The 12,569-nt window shown below is 40.6% G+C and overlaps 1 long non-coding RNA gene across 1 annotated transcript in view; it reads left to right on the top strand.

Moving 5' to 3' along the window:
* The window catches only part of LOC114300930 (uncharacterized), a 332,986-nt gene that overhangs the window by 148,753 nt on the left and 171,664 nt on the right, over window positions 1-12,569 (top strand). The gene's annotated exons all lie outside the window — the stretch shown is intronic.

The raw sequence follows: 12,569 nt of genomic DNA, 5'->3' as shown, positions 1-12,569 counted from the left end.
GCAACTAAAACTTAAAAACAACTTATTTAGAACTTGAAATTTTTCTCTATTAAAATAGAAAAATAGACGTGTGTAATAGAGAAAGGTGGAAAAATTGAGAAATCGAAGGAAAGAATAGATATGGAATAAATATTGTACTCCGGCAATTATTTTTGGTTTAGATCTAATCGGATCTTATGTATATATACTCAGATCTAGATCTACATTAGATCTGAGTAGATCTACTCATTTTCTTCGCCGTCGGTGAGGATGAAGTAACGAGTTGATATCGGTGGTTAGTGGTTGCCAGTGAACTCCAATCAATGGTGGTCGTCGGTCATCGGTGACTATATATTAGAAAGAGAAAGAGAATAAGGAAGGTGTGATCACCGGTCGTCGGATATGACAAAGAGAAGGAGAGGAAAATGCAAAAAAAAGAGAGAGGAAAACGTAAAGAATGAGGGAAAACGCAAAGAATGAGAGAGAGAGAGAGAGAGAGAGAGAGAGAGAGGAAAACGTGTATGACTTTTGTGTCTACTCAAAAAGTTGTTGGATTAAATAGTGTACACATATTTCAAACAGGACCTACGGGTAATTTTCCATTATTAGATAGCAAATCAAACACCAAAACCATTACCTATTAAAGGGAACATAAACCACACAGGGGGGCTGCCTCCCAAGTACAACATCCAACCCCAGAACAAGCAAACCGAGCTAAGGCATTTGCACTTCATTTGCGCTTCATTTGCCTCCATCGCACAAAGCACACCTAGCACTTCCCCAGCAAAACCAAATCTCGAACCACCATCACAATTTCTTGGTGCACCTCAATTTTACCATTAACCATATCAACCACCATCTGCGAGTCACCTTCCACAACAACTGTTGATAAGCTAAATTCGCAGGCCAATCACATAGTATCCTGAGCAGCCATAGCTTCTGCCAATAATGTCGAACCCACGTGTGTAGATGAAATCCTACTATTGACCGTTCAAGGGTATAAATCAGAAAGAATTTTTTTTTATGGAATTTGAAAATGTTGGATTCATTTCCTTTTCTCATTTTGTTCACTCTTGTTCTTCATTTAAAAGAATAAAAATAAATAAATAAATACTATGCCACAGCGCCAATTATATCTCTAAAGAATGATACGAAAATCAAAACATGCAAGGTAGAAAAGATTGTGTAAATTCCAATATTAATTTCTGATATGTAAACAAATGCATATATATAAATGAGGAGTAATTTTGATTTATTATCATAGTTTCCTTCAGGGCTGGCTCTGGCCTAAGGCGAATAAGGCTTGTGCCTTAGGCCCCATATTTTTGGCCCGAAAAAAGGGCCTCCAAATTTAATAAATTGTTATAGGCCCAACCTTTTTTTTTGTTTTGTTTTAGGATCAATTTAAAGGGCCCAAAATGTTTTATTGGGCCCATGTTTGGTTTAGTCCATATTTATGTGGTTTGGCCCATATTTATTAAAATGAAAATATATAAAAAACAAAAAAAACAAACAAATAAAGTGTTTGGGCCCAACCCAAACCATACATACAATACACGACATTGTTCACTTAATATATGAAAGTAAATTTTAATTTATAATTTTAATAATTATATGTGCAAGTATACTTAAATAAAAAATTTGTGAATACTTATCATTTTAATCATAAATTTTTTATTAAAAAAAATATATTAGAGGGGCCCCATTTTCATAGTCTGCCTTAGGCCCCTCAAATCTCAAGGTCGGCCCTGGTTTCCTTTTGCATATACATAAGCAATCTATGTTACAACATTTTTGTGTTCTATTCTAGTTTCCCTAAACACACTTCTACACCATATTGTGCAATGGAAGGTGAGAGAACAATAAAGTAACAAATTTGAAGACAAATAATGCTATGTGTACCAATTGGTATATCAATTATTATACTAACAGATGATGTAGTACAACTTTAGAGACTTTGAGTCTTTGTAATTTGTATAATGGGTGAGGTTGTAGTTTTAAAATGATAATGTCATAACTATGTTGGTATACTAATTAATATACCAATTGATGCATGTATCACCACCATTTGAAGACCACTAAAAAAATTCCTGTCTGATTCCAATTTTCTAAAAAAATAGTTTTTTATTTTTCGTGTTTTTTTTTGTTTTTAGTGGAATTTTTTAATAACCAAAATTTTTAATTTTTAAATACACTTAATATAAATTAATTATAAAGTATAACATTTGTGAACAAATCTTTAAAAAATTCACTAAATACCAAAAATTAATATATATATATATGAAAATTCAGTGCATTTTCATATTATTGTTTATTTATTGATTTTTTAAATATTTTTTTTCTAATATTTACTTTTTAAGTACGTCTATGTTAGGAGCATCTGAAAAGTAAAAAAAAATCTTAAAATATTAAAAAAATTCACTAAAAAAAAACCTCAATTTTCAAAAAATTGAATTGAGAAACTTGGAACCAAACAATGAAGTTCACGTGGGCACATGTTCATTGTTAAGCATGATCCACATTTGAAAATTAGATTTTACTCACCATAAACAGTGTGACATTGCAACTAACGTTTACCAAATTTGAAATTACACTACAAGAATCTACACTTTTAACAACCACTTTTTGCGACCAATATAAAAGTTGGTAGCTAAAGTTACCTTTTGGTGACCAAATATTAATTAGACGCGAATGATCATTATTTTTGGTGACCAAATATGAGTTGGTCGCAGAAGGTCATATTTTGGCAACTATAAAATGAGTTGGTCGCAGAACGTGGTATGCTTTTGGCGACAAACTACAAATTTGGTCGCGGAAGGTCACATTTTGGCGACCAAAAAATAAGTTGGTCGCGGAAGATCAAAAATAAGTTGGTTGTGGAATTGGCGACCAAAATTTTAGTCGCCAAAAACTTTTTTTCCACGACCAAAAATATTTTAGTTGTCGTATATTGAGTTTTGGCTACTAAAACAATTTAGTCGCCGAATGGAAAATAATTTTTTTTTTCTTTGGTGACCAAAAATTTGGTTGCCAAAAACTTATTTTCAGCAACCAAAGAAAAATTAGTCGCCAAATTAGTACTTTTAGCGACTAATGTTTTAGTCGTCGTTGATTGAGATTTGGCGACTAAAAAAGTTTGTCGGCGAAGGTACCTTTTCTGCGACTAATCTGGTCTTTTGGCCGCCAAAAGTTTGGAAGAGAAATTTGAAACGTGGAGGCGGGAATTGAATTTTTTTTGCGACAAAAAAATTTGGTCGCCGATTATAAAACGACGTCGTTTTGTACCAGGAAAACAGAAAAAAAAAACAAAAAAAAACCTTAATCTCCCCTCTATCTCTAGCTCGCTCTCTATATCTCTCTGTGTTGGTCCGCCTCTCCCTCTCACTACAACAAAACTAACTATTTACGATATCATGTTTACGGCATGCATTAAATGCATGTCGTAGTTAGTACATTCTACGACATTTTTTTTTTTTACAAGCTGTTAATGTTTTGTCAATAACAGCATACATACTATGTAAGTCGTTAATTCATATATTTATGGCATGCAAAAGTATGCTGTAAAAAATGTATGCTTTTGCGACTTACAAAAATATGTCGTAAAATATTTGCATTGAAGACGACATATATTTCATGTTGTAAAATATTATAATTTTACACGACATGCTAATAAATGTCGTGAAAATTTGTACAAAAAAAAAATGCAATCTATTTTTTGATGACATGCAAAAGTATGCCATAAAAAATTTATATTTTCACGGCATACAAAAATATGCTATAAAATATTTTCACTTAAGACAACATACATTTCATGTCGTAAAATATTAATTTTTTTTTGAATTTAGTGATTTTTTTAAAAGATGAAAAAATATTTTCCTTCTAAGTATATTTAAATTATTTGAATCTAAAAAGTAAAAAAAATTATTTAAAAACTTACGCCACTATAGCGACCCCGGTCTTTTCCCATTTGATTATTGTATCCGGACTGTTCCGTAGATTCTGTCATTGTATAATGGTTGTTGTTGTTGTTCCTTATTTTCTCTTTTGGAATTATAGGATGTGTTGGGCAGGTTTGTTCAGGTTGGTTGGGTTTAGAAACCAAGTGTTGCTGTCCAGAATTTTGGTTATTTGCTCGAGCGAGGAGTTTGTCGCTCGAGCGAGATGTTGTTTTGGTTCTTCGCTCGAGCTGGGGTTTGGTAGCTCGAGCGAGAGTTTGCGTCTGGGTTGGACCTGTAGCTTTGCATTCTTGGCTCGAGCGAGCTTTTCTTCGCTCGAGCGAGTTAGTTTGTTCTTCGCTCGAGCAATAGTTCCTTCGCTCGAGCGTGAGTCTGGTTTCAGACCTGAGGGTTTGAGTTCTTCGCTCGATCGAGCTTTCTTTCGCTCGAGCGAGCTTTTGGGTTGTTGGCTCGAGCAAGGCTTCCTTGGCTCGAGCGTAGATTCTCTGTGTCTGGTCGCTCGAGCGACCAAGTCTTCGCTCGAGCGAGCCTGTCCAGTTTAAATACACAGCAACGGGATTTGATCAGTCTTTTTCATATTCTTTTGATTCCAAACCCTAGGTTCGACCTCTCTCTCTTCCTACTCACCTTCTCTCTTAGGTTTGATCTGTTTAGAGAGTGTTTCAACCCTAGTTGCTTTATTAAAAAGATAGAGGGAGTCGAGAGCTTTCATTTAATCTGAACATTTGGCAATTTGGAGCATTTTGGTCTTTGGGCACTCATCTCTGTCTTCACCATTTGGGTTGTTTTCTCTGAGGTAGGGATTTCCTACTCCAATTTATAGGTTACGTTCTAAGTTTTGGTATTTTAATATGTTGGGAATACTTTGGTAAATTTTGGGAAAAACCCTAGTTGAATTATTGAATTGATTTGTATAAGTAATTCATGGAATTGGGAAAAGATGGTTAAATTCATGGAATTGGGGAATTCATTGATTAAATGGCATAATTGGATAATTTGTATCATTTGTCTATTGAATTGTGGACATAGTTATTTTCAGTTTAGAAATAACTGTTTTGGGCTATCGGTGGAGGATAGTCGTGATTGTTGTAGACATTGCATGTGGATTAGGATTAACTGAAACTAATCACATTGGTTAAGTCATAAATTTTGACTATTGCATTGATAGAGAATATGTGTATTGATTGAGCATTGCATTTGCATACATTGTTTTGTGTGTGGGAGGAGATAGGGGATGTACTCCACGGTTTAGGGGAAGATAGGGGATGGACCTCTAAACCGGATTTTGTTTGGGAGGAGATAGGGGATGGACTCCATTAGCATCACTTTTATGTGTGCTTATTTATATAGAAGTGTTTTATTGATACAGCACTAAAATGTGTATCAATCTGGAAGTATGAAGTGTTTTGATTTATTTGAGCTTGAGTCTCATTTGTTTGTTGATATTGGAAGGATGTGAATACGATATATGTAATTCACTGTTGTAAGTTTGGCCAGGTTCTGAGCCATGTTGATAAAACTGGGAAGTAAAACGTATCTTAGACAATAGTGTCATGAGACTGTAAAATGAAGTAATTGATTATCCTGGTTAACCATCTGTTGAATGCTATTGCTTTATTCGTTACTTATATGTGGCTTAGTATATTTCTACTGGGCTGTGGCTCACCCTTTATGGGAACATCATTTTCAGGTTCAGGGGATAAGCTACCTCCAAGGACTTAGCTTGGAAGGACTTGGATTCTGAAGACTATTTTTCTGTTGTTTGCTTTTATTTGTTAGTATATGTAAACACTCAAGCCTAGGGCTTTTCTTGTATTGAGTTAGAACTCGTATTTTTTTGTATCCAAGTGTTGGCTTGGAAAGATGTAAGCCTGTAGGGCATTTTATTCGATTATTTAGTAATACTCTGATGAATGAATTAATAAAATGTCTTCTTTAAATAATGCATGTCAATGATATATAATGGGTTAATTTTTAGGGCGTTACAACTTGGTATCAAAGCGTACCGGGTTTGAATACTTTGGGTACGTGGGAAGTGATTAGTATCACATTGGGTTCGTCTCGTTTGATAGAGACTTAGTGTAATGTTATATGCTTACGTGATAACATGTTTATGTGATTATGTGAGTATGGAATGTAGTTTCTTGGATGTTGATTGGACCCTTGAGTTTCTAGTAGTCTTGTTGGAAAGGCACTTGATCACTGCTGCTTCCAACCGGAACTATAGTAACGCATTGGGACTATCATTATCCAGGAATGAAATTCGTAGGTGCTTATGTGATTATGTGCTTACGTGGAATGAATTATTGTTGTCCATTGTATTAGGACGCGAGTGTTTAGCTTCGGCACATTTATTAATGTGCTAATGTCTTTGTTTCCTTTATTAGGATGTCAGGACGAGGACGAGGACGCGGTAGGCATGGTAGGCCGGGTAGGCAGGAGTTGCCTGTGCCAGAAGAGATTCCGGCAGTTCAAGAGGGAATTGGCCAGGCCAATGTGGCCGAGCCAGTAGGCCAGCAGGCTATGGGCGCTCTAGCCCGAGAGATAGCAGGGGCATTCAGGGAGTCAGTAGGCATTCTCAGAGCTGAGAATCAAGCTCAGGCTGTTATTGCGGATGCAGGACCTTCCTTTCTGAAGAGGGAGTTCTTCCGGTCTAATCCGGATGAATTTGTGGGTGATCCTAAAGAGCCACTTAAGGCAGATGAATGGCTCGAACAGACAACGAAGACGTTTGAGATGCTTGGCATCGAAGACGAGGGGTTGAAAGTGACCTTGGCATCTTTCCAGTTGAAGGGGGATGCGGGTCAGTGGTGGAAGTTTACTAAGGGGCGTATAGGAGGTACGTGGGAGGCTTTTGTGAATGCTTTCCAGGAGAAGTTTTTATCTCCGGCAGTCAGGGAGAAACTGCGAGACCAGTTTTGTCAGCTTAAGCAGGCGAGTTCTTCAGTGGCCGAGTTTGAGGCTGCGTTTACTAGTTTGTCCAGGTTTGCACCTGAGTTGGTGGCGTCTGAGGAACGCCGTTGTATTGAGTTTGAGAAGAAGTTGAGGCGTGGCCTCAAGCTCAGAGTTGGGGGAACTATGATTCGGGATTATGGGCGTATGGTTGATGCTGCAGTCCATATGGAGATCATGATGCAGGAGGAGGAGGAAGGGCAGAAGGGCTCCAAGAGGAGTCAGGATAGTCAGAGTGATGGTAGGAGATAGAAGGGTTTTAATCCCCAGCAGTCTCAGGGTAGCTTTTCGAGATCGACTTTTCCTGTACCGAGTGCTAGTTCGGGAAAAGGCAGTCAGGGAGACATTACCTGTTTCAAGTGTGGCCAGCTGGGCCACAAGTCTCCAGTTTGTCCTCAGAGGGGAGGAGTGCAGAGAGCAGCATCATCTTCGGCTCGATCTCAGAGCCAGAGTCAGGGTAGAGGTCAGCCACTCTCGTGTTATCAGTGTGGTCAGCCAGGGCACATGAAGAGGTATTGCCCACAGTTGGGTGGCACACCTGGTGCATCTGGTTTGAGGCCGATTCAGGGTCAGCAGCCAGCTCAGTCGGGTCAGGCCTCGAGGGCTAATCAGGGGGCTTCATCGTCCCAGACAGTGCAGCAATCTTATGCTCCTAGGGGTGAGCAGGTTGATCAGAGGTCGTCTGGGCGCGTGTACGCTGTTACCGCGCAGGATCTTGTACCGACTCCATCAGTTGTGAGAGGTACCTTCTTATTTTGCAACTCGGTTGCTAATGTTTTGATTGATACGGGTGCATCTCATTCCTTTGTGTCTGCTGCATTTGCATCTGTTTTGGAATTGGAGTTAGCACAGTTAGCATCTCCTATATGTGTAGTGTCACCTCTTGGGGGTGAATTGATTTTGAAACAAGGTGTTAGGGGTTGTGATATAGAGGTTGATTATCATAGAATCCCATTTTCCTTTGTCGTTATGCCTATGAGGGGTTTCGATGTTATTTTGGGTATGGACTGGTTATCGTCATACCGGGCAGTTATTGATTGCTACCGCCAGAGGGTCACTTGTTGTACCTTGAGCGGAGAGTATTTTCATTTTCTGGGGGACCGGGTTGGTGATGTGTTGCCACCGGGGTATGTTCCACGAGGACCGAGTGAGCTTAGTAGTTTACTTGCTAACCTTTCGATTAGTGAGGATGAGGAGACACTGATTGTGTTGCCAAGGGTGGTTTGTGAGTACTCGGACGTCTTTCCTAAGGATCTTGTTGGTTTGCCACCGCATCGGGAGATTGAGTTCTCCATTGACCTAGTGCCAGGCACAGCACCGATTTCTATGGCACCTTATCGTTTTGCCCCAGCCGAGTTAGTTGACTTGAAGATCCAGCTCCAGGAGTTATTAGACAAGGGTTTTATACGTCCTAGTGTTTCGCCGGGGGGAGCACCGGCCCTCTTTGTTAAAAAGAAATGAGGTGCTTTGAGACTTTGTATAGATTACCGGAAGTTGAATCGGGCTACGGTCAAGAATAAGTACCCTATGCCCCGTATAGATGACCTATTTGACCAGTTGAAGGGTTCCCATTGTTTCTCTAAGATAGACTTGAGATCGGGTTACCACCAATTGAGGGTCAGGGAAGAGGATATTTCGAAGACGGCATTCCGTACGCGGTATGGCCATTATGAGTTTCTGGTGATGCCATTCGGACTCACCAATGCACCGGCAGTCTTTATGGACTTGATGAACCGGATTTTCCGGGAATTCTTGGATCGGTTTGTAGTCGTTTTTGTGGACGACATCCTTATCTATTCGCCTTCTGAGGAGGAGCACGAGGCACACTTGAGGGTGGTGCTTGAGTTACTTAGAGCCCATAGGCTGTATGCCAAGTTTGGGAAGTGTGAGTTCTGGCTGAGAGAAGTCAAATTCTTAGGCCATGTGGTATCCGGTGAAGGAGTGTCTGTTGATACATCCAAGGTAGAGGCAGTGCAGGATTGGGCACAACCTAAGAGTGTATTTGAGATCCGCAGTTTTCTGGGATTAGCTGGGTATTACCGTCGGTTTGTGAAAGATTTCTCCAGGTTAGCATCACCGTTGACTAGGCTGACTCGGAAGGGAGTCAAATTTGTATGGAGTGAGACTTGTGAAAAGTCGTTTCAGGAGTTGAAAGTTAGACTGACTACCGCTCCAGTATTGATTATTCCAGAGAGAGGGTTGGGTTATGCAGTCTATTGTGACGCCTCACGAGAGGGTCTGGGTTGTGTGTTAATGCAAGAGGGGAAAGTAGTTGCCTATGGCTCACGTTAGTTGAAAATTCACGAGCAGAATTACCCTACGCATGATCTAGAGTTAGCAGCTGTGATATTTGCCTTGAAGATTTGGAGGCATTATCTTTATGGTGAGAGGTTCGAGGTGTTCTCGGATCATAAGAGTCTGAAGTATTTGTTTACACAGAAAGACTTGAATTTGAGGCAGAGGAGGTGGATGGAATTTATAGAGGATTATGACTTTGAGTTGCATTATCATCCGGGAAAGGCCAATGTGGTGGCCGATGCCCTTAGCAGGAAACCTGTTGGTGACATAGCTAGTATTGCCATCCGAGAATGGGAGATGTTGGGTGCACTTGGGGAGTTTGATTTACTTCTGGGCGAATCCGTTGAGGCTGCGGCCTTGTTTTCTGTTATTGCACAGCCTTCACTTGTGATTCGAGTGTTAGAGGCTCAGAGAGGTGACTTTGAGGTAGAATCTCTCCGTGAGAAGATTTCCGGTGGGAAGGTTGAGAAGGGTTTGACGGTATATTCCGACCTGAGTGTGAGATACCGAGACCGTCTGTTTGTGCCGGAGTCTTGCCGAGAGGAGGTACTCCGAGAGTTTCATCATTCACGCCTTGCGGTGCATCCGGGAGGCACTAAGATGTATCGGGATTTGGGTCGCCAGTTTTGGTGGCGGGGTATGAAGAGAGATGTGGCAGCTTTCGTATCTAAGTGCCTTACTTGCCAGCGAGTGAAGGCCGAGCATCAGAGGCCAGCGGGTTTGTTGCAACCCTTGCCTATTGCCGAGTGGAAGTGGGAGCATGTCACTATGGACTTCGTTGTAGGTCTTCCGAGGACTCAGCGGGGTAGTGATGCTATTTGGGTGGTTATAGACCGGTTGACTAAGTCAGCGCACTTTATTTCTATGCGCGTGAGAGATTCGGTAGATCATCTTGCCGACTTGTATATTCGGGACATAGTGAGATTGCACGGGGTCCCAGTGACGATCGTCTCAGATAGAGATCCTCGTTTTACTGCCAGGTTGTGGCAGAGTTTGCAGAGTGCCTTAGGCACTAAGTTGACCTTTAGCACGGCTTATCATCCTCAGACTGACGGACAGTCCGAGCGTACTATTCAGATACTTGAGGATATGCTTCGGGGTTGTGTTCTAGACTTTAGTGGGTCGTGGGAGAGGCACTTGCCGTTGGTGGAGTTTGCCTACAACAACAGTTTCCCGTCTAGTATCGGTATGGCACCATTTAAGGCCTTGTATGGCCGACCGTGTAGATCTCCTGTGTGTTGGGCCGAGGTGGGTGATGCACCTCTGTTGGGTCCAGAGTTGGTGAGGGAAACGACGGAGAAAGTTGAGCTTATCCGTAAGAGGCTTGTTACAGCACAGAGTCGTCAGAAATCGTATGCCGACCGTAGGAGGAGACCTTTGGTGTTTGAGGTGGGTGATCATGTCTTTCTGAAGATATCACCTAGACGGGGTTTGATGAGGTTTGGGAAGAGTGGGAAGTTGTCCCCTCGGTTCATTGGTCCGTTTGAGATCCTTGAGAGGATTGGCGAGGCTGCTTATCGTTTAGCTTTGCCGCCGCAGTTGTCCGGAGTACATGACGTGTTTCATGTGAGTATGCTTCGGAAGTATGAGCCGGATCCATCACATGTGTTGGATTGGACCGATTTAGTAGTTGATGAGGATGTCTCGTATGAGGAGAGACCGATTCGAGTCTTGGATAGGCGGGATCAAGTTTTGCGAGGCAAGACCATCCCTTTGGTCAAAGTTTTGTGGAAACACCACGGAGTGGAGGAAGCCACTTGGGAACGTGAATTGGAAGTTCGCGAGAAATATCCGGACATGTTTGTTGATTTGTAATCTTATAATTAGATTCTGTTATATTATTGAACATAAGAGCTTTACATATGTCTTAAGTTGTAAAACATTGAGTATGTTTTGGTAAATGGGTGTATCTTGAAACTTGTTTCATTATAGAAGATTAGTGTAACATTGTATATGTTGGTTACATTGTTGGATGTGTTATATATATCATGCAATTGAATATGATATGGAAATTGTTAACATTGAAAGGAATAATGCATAATAGTGGTGCAGGTATGTTGTTTTATATATATTGTGGGATGCCTCTTGATAAAGAGATGAAGTGACCATTATTGGGTCAAGTTGTTTATTATTGTTATATACTATCTTTGGGTATTGAGAAAAACCTGTTTTCAAATTTGTGCCTAATTTCGGGGACGAAATTCTTTGAAGGGGGGAGGTTATAGCGACCCCGGTCTTTTCGCATTTGATTATTGTATCCGGACTGTTCCATAGATTCTGTCATCGTATAATGGTTGTTGTTGTTGTTCCTTATTTTCTCTTTTGGAATTATAGGATGTGTTGGGCAGGTTTGTTCAGGTTGGTTGGGTTTAGAAACCAAGTGTTGCTGTCCAGAATTTTGGTTATTCGCTCCAGCGAGGAGTTTGTCGCTCGGGCGAGATGTTGTTTTGGTTCTTCGCTCGAGCCGGGGTTTGGTAGCTCGAGCGAGAGTTTGCGTCTGGGTTGGACCTGTAGCTTTGCATTCTTAGCTCGAGCGAGCTTTTCTTCGCTCGAGCGAGTTAGTTTGTTCTTCGCTCGAGCAATAGTTCCTTCGCTCGAGCGTGAGTCTGGTTTCAGACCTGAGGGTTTGAGTTCTTCGCTCGATCGAGCTTTCTTTCGCTCGAGCGAGCTTTTGGGTTGTTGGCTCGAGCAAGGCTTCCTTGGCTCGAGCGTAGATTCTCTGTGTCTGGTCGCTCGAGCGACCAAGTCTTCGCTCGAGCGAGCCTGTCCAGTTTAAATACACAGCAACGGGATTTGATCAGTCTTTTTCATATTCTTTTGATTCCAAACCCTAGGTTCGACTTCTCTCTCTCCCTACTCACCTTCTCTCTTAGGTTTGATCTGTTTAGAGAGTGTTTCAACCCTAGTTGCTTTATTAAAAAGATAGAGGGAGTCGAGAGCTTTCATTTAATCTGAACATTTGGCAATTTGGAGCATTTTGGTCTTTGGGCACTCATCTCTGTCTTCACCATTTGGGTTGTTTTCTCTGAGGTAGGGATTTCCTACTCCAATTTATAGGTTACGTTCTAAGTTTTGGTATTTTAATATGTTGGGAATACTTTGGTAAATTTTGGGAAAAACCCTAGTTGAATTATTGAATTGATTTGTATAAGTAATTCATGGAATTGGGAAAAGATGGTTAAATTCATGGAATTGGGGAATTCATTGATTAAATGGCATAATTGGATAATTTGTATCATTTGTCTATTGAATTGTGGACATAGTTATTTTCAGTTTAGAAATAACTGTTTTGGGCTATCGGTGGAGGATAGTCGTGATTGTTGTAGACATTGCATGTGGATTAGGATTAACTGAAACTAATCACATTGGTTAAGTCATAAATTT

Source organism: Camellia sinensis, chromosome 11 (genome assembly GCF_055761805.1).
Source record: "Camellia sinensis isolate YWXY chromosome 11, ASM5576180v1, whole genome shotgun sequence".
NCBI lineage: Eukaryota > Viridiplantae > Streptophyta > Magnoliopsida > Ericales > Theaceae > Camellia > Camellia sinensis.
The sequence above is the reverse complement of the archived record's forward strand: the minus strand, read 5'-3'. Positions and strand labels throughout refer to the sequence as shown.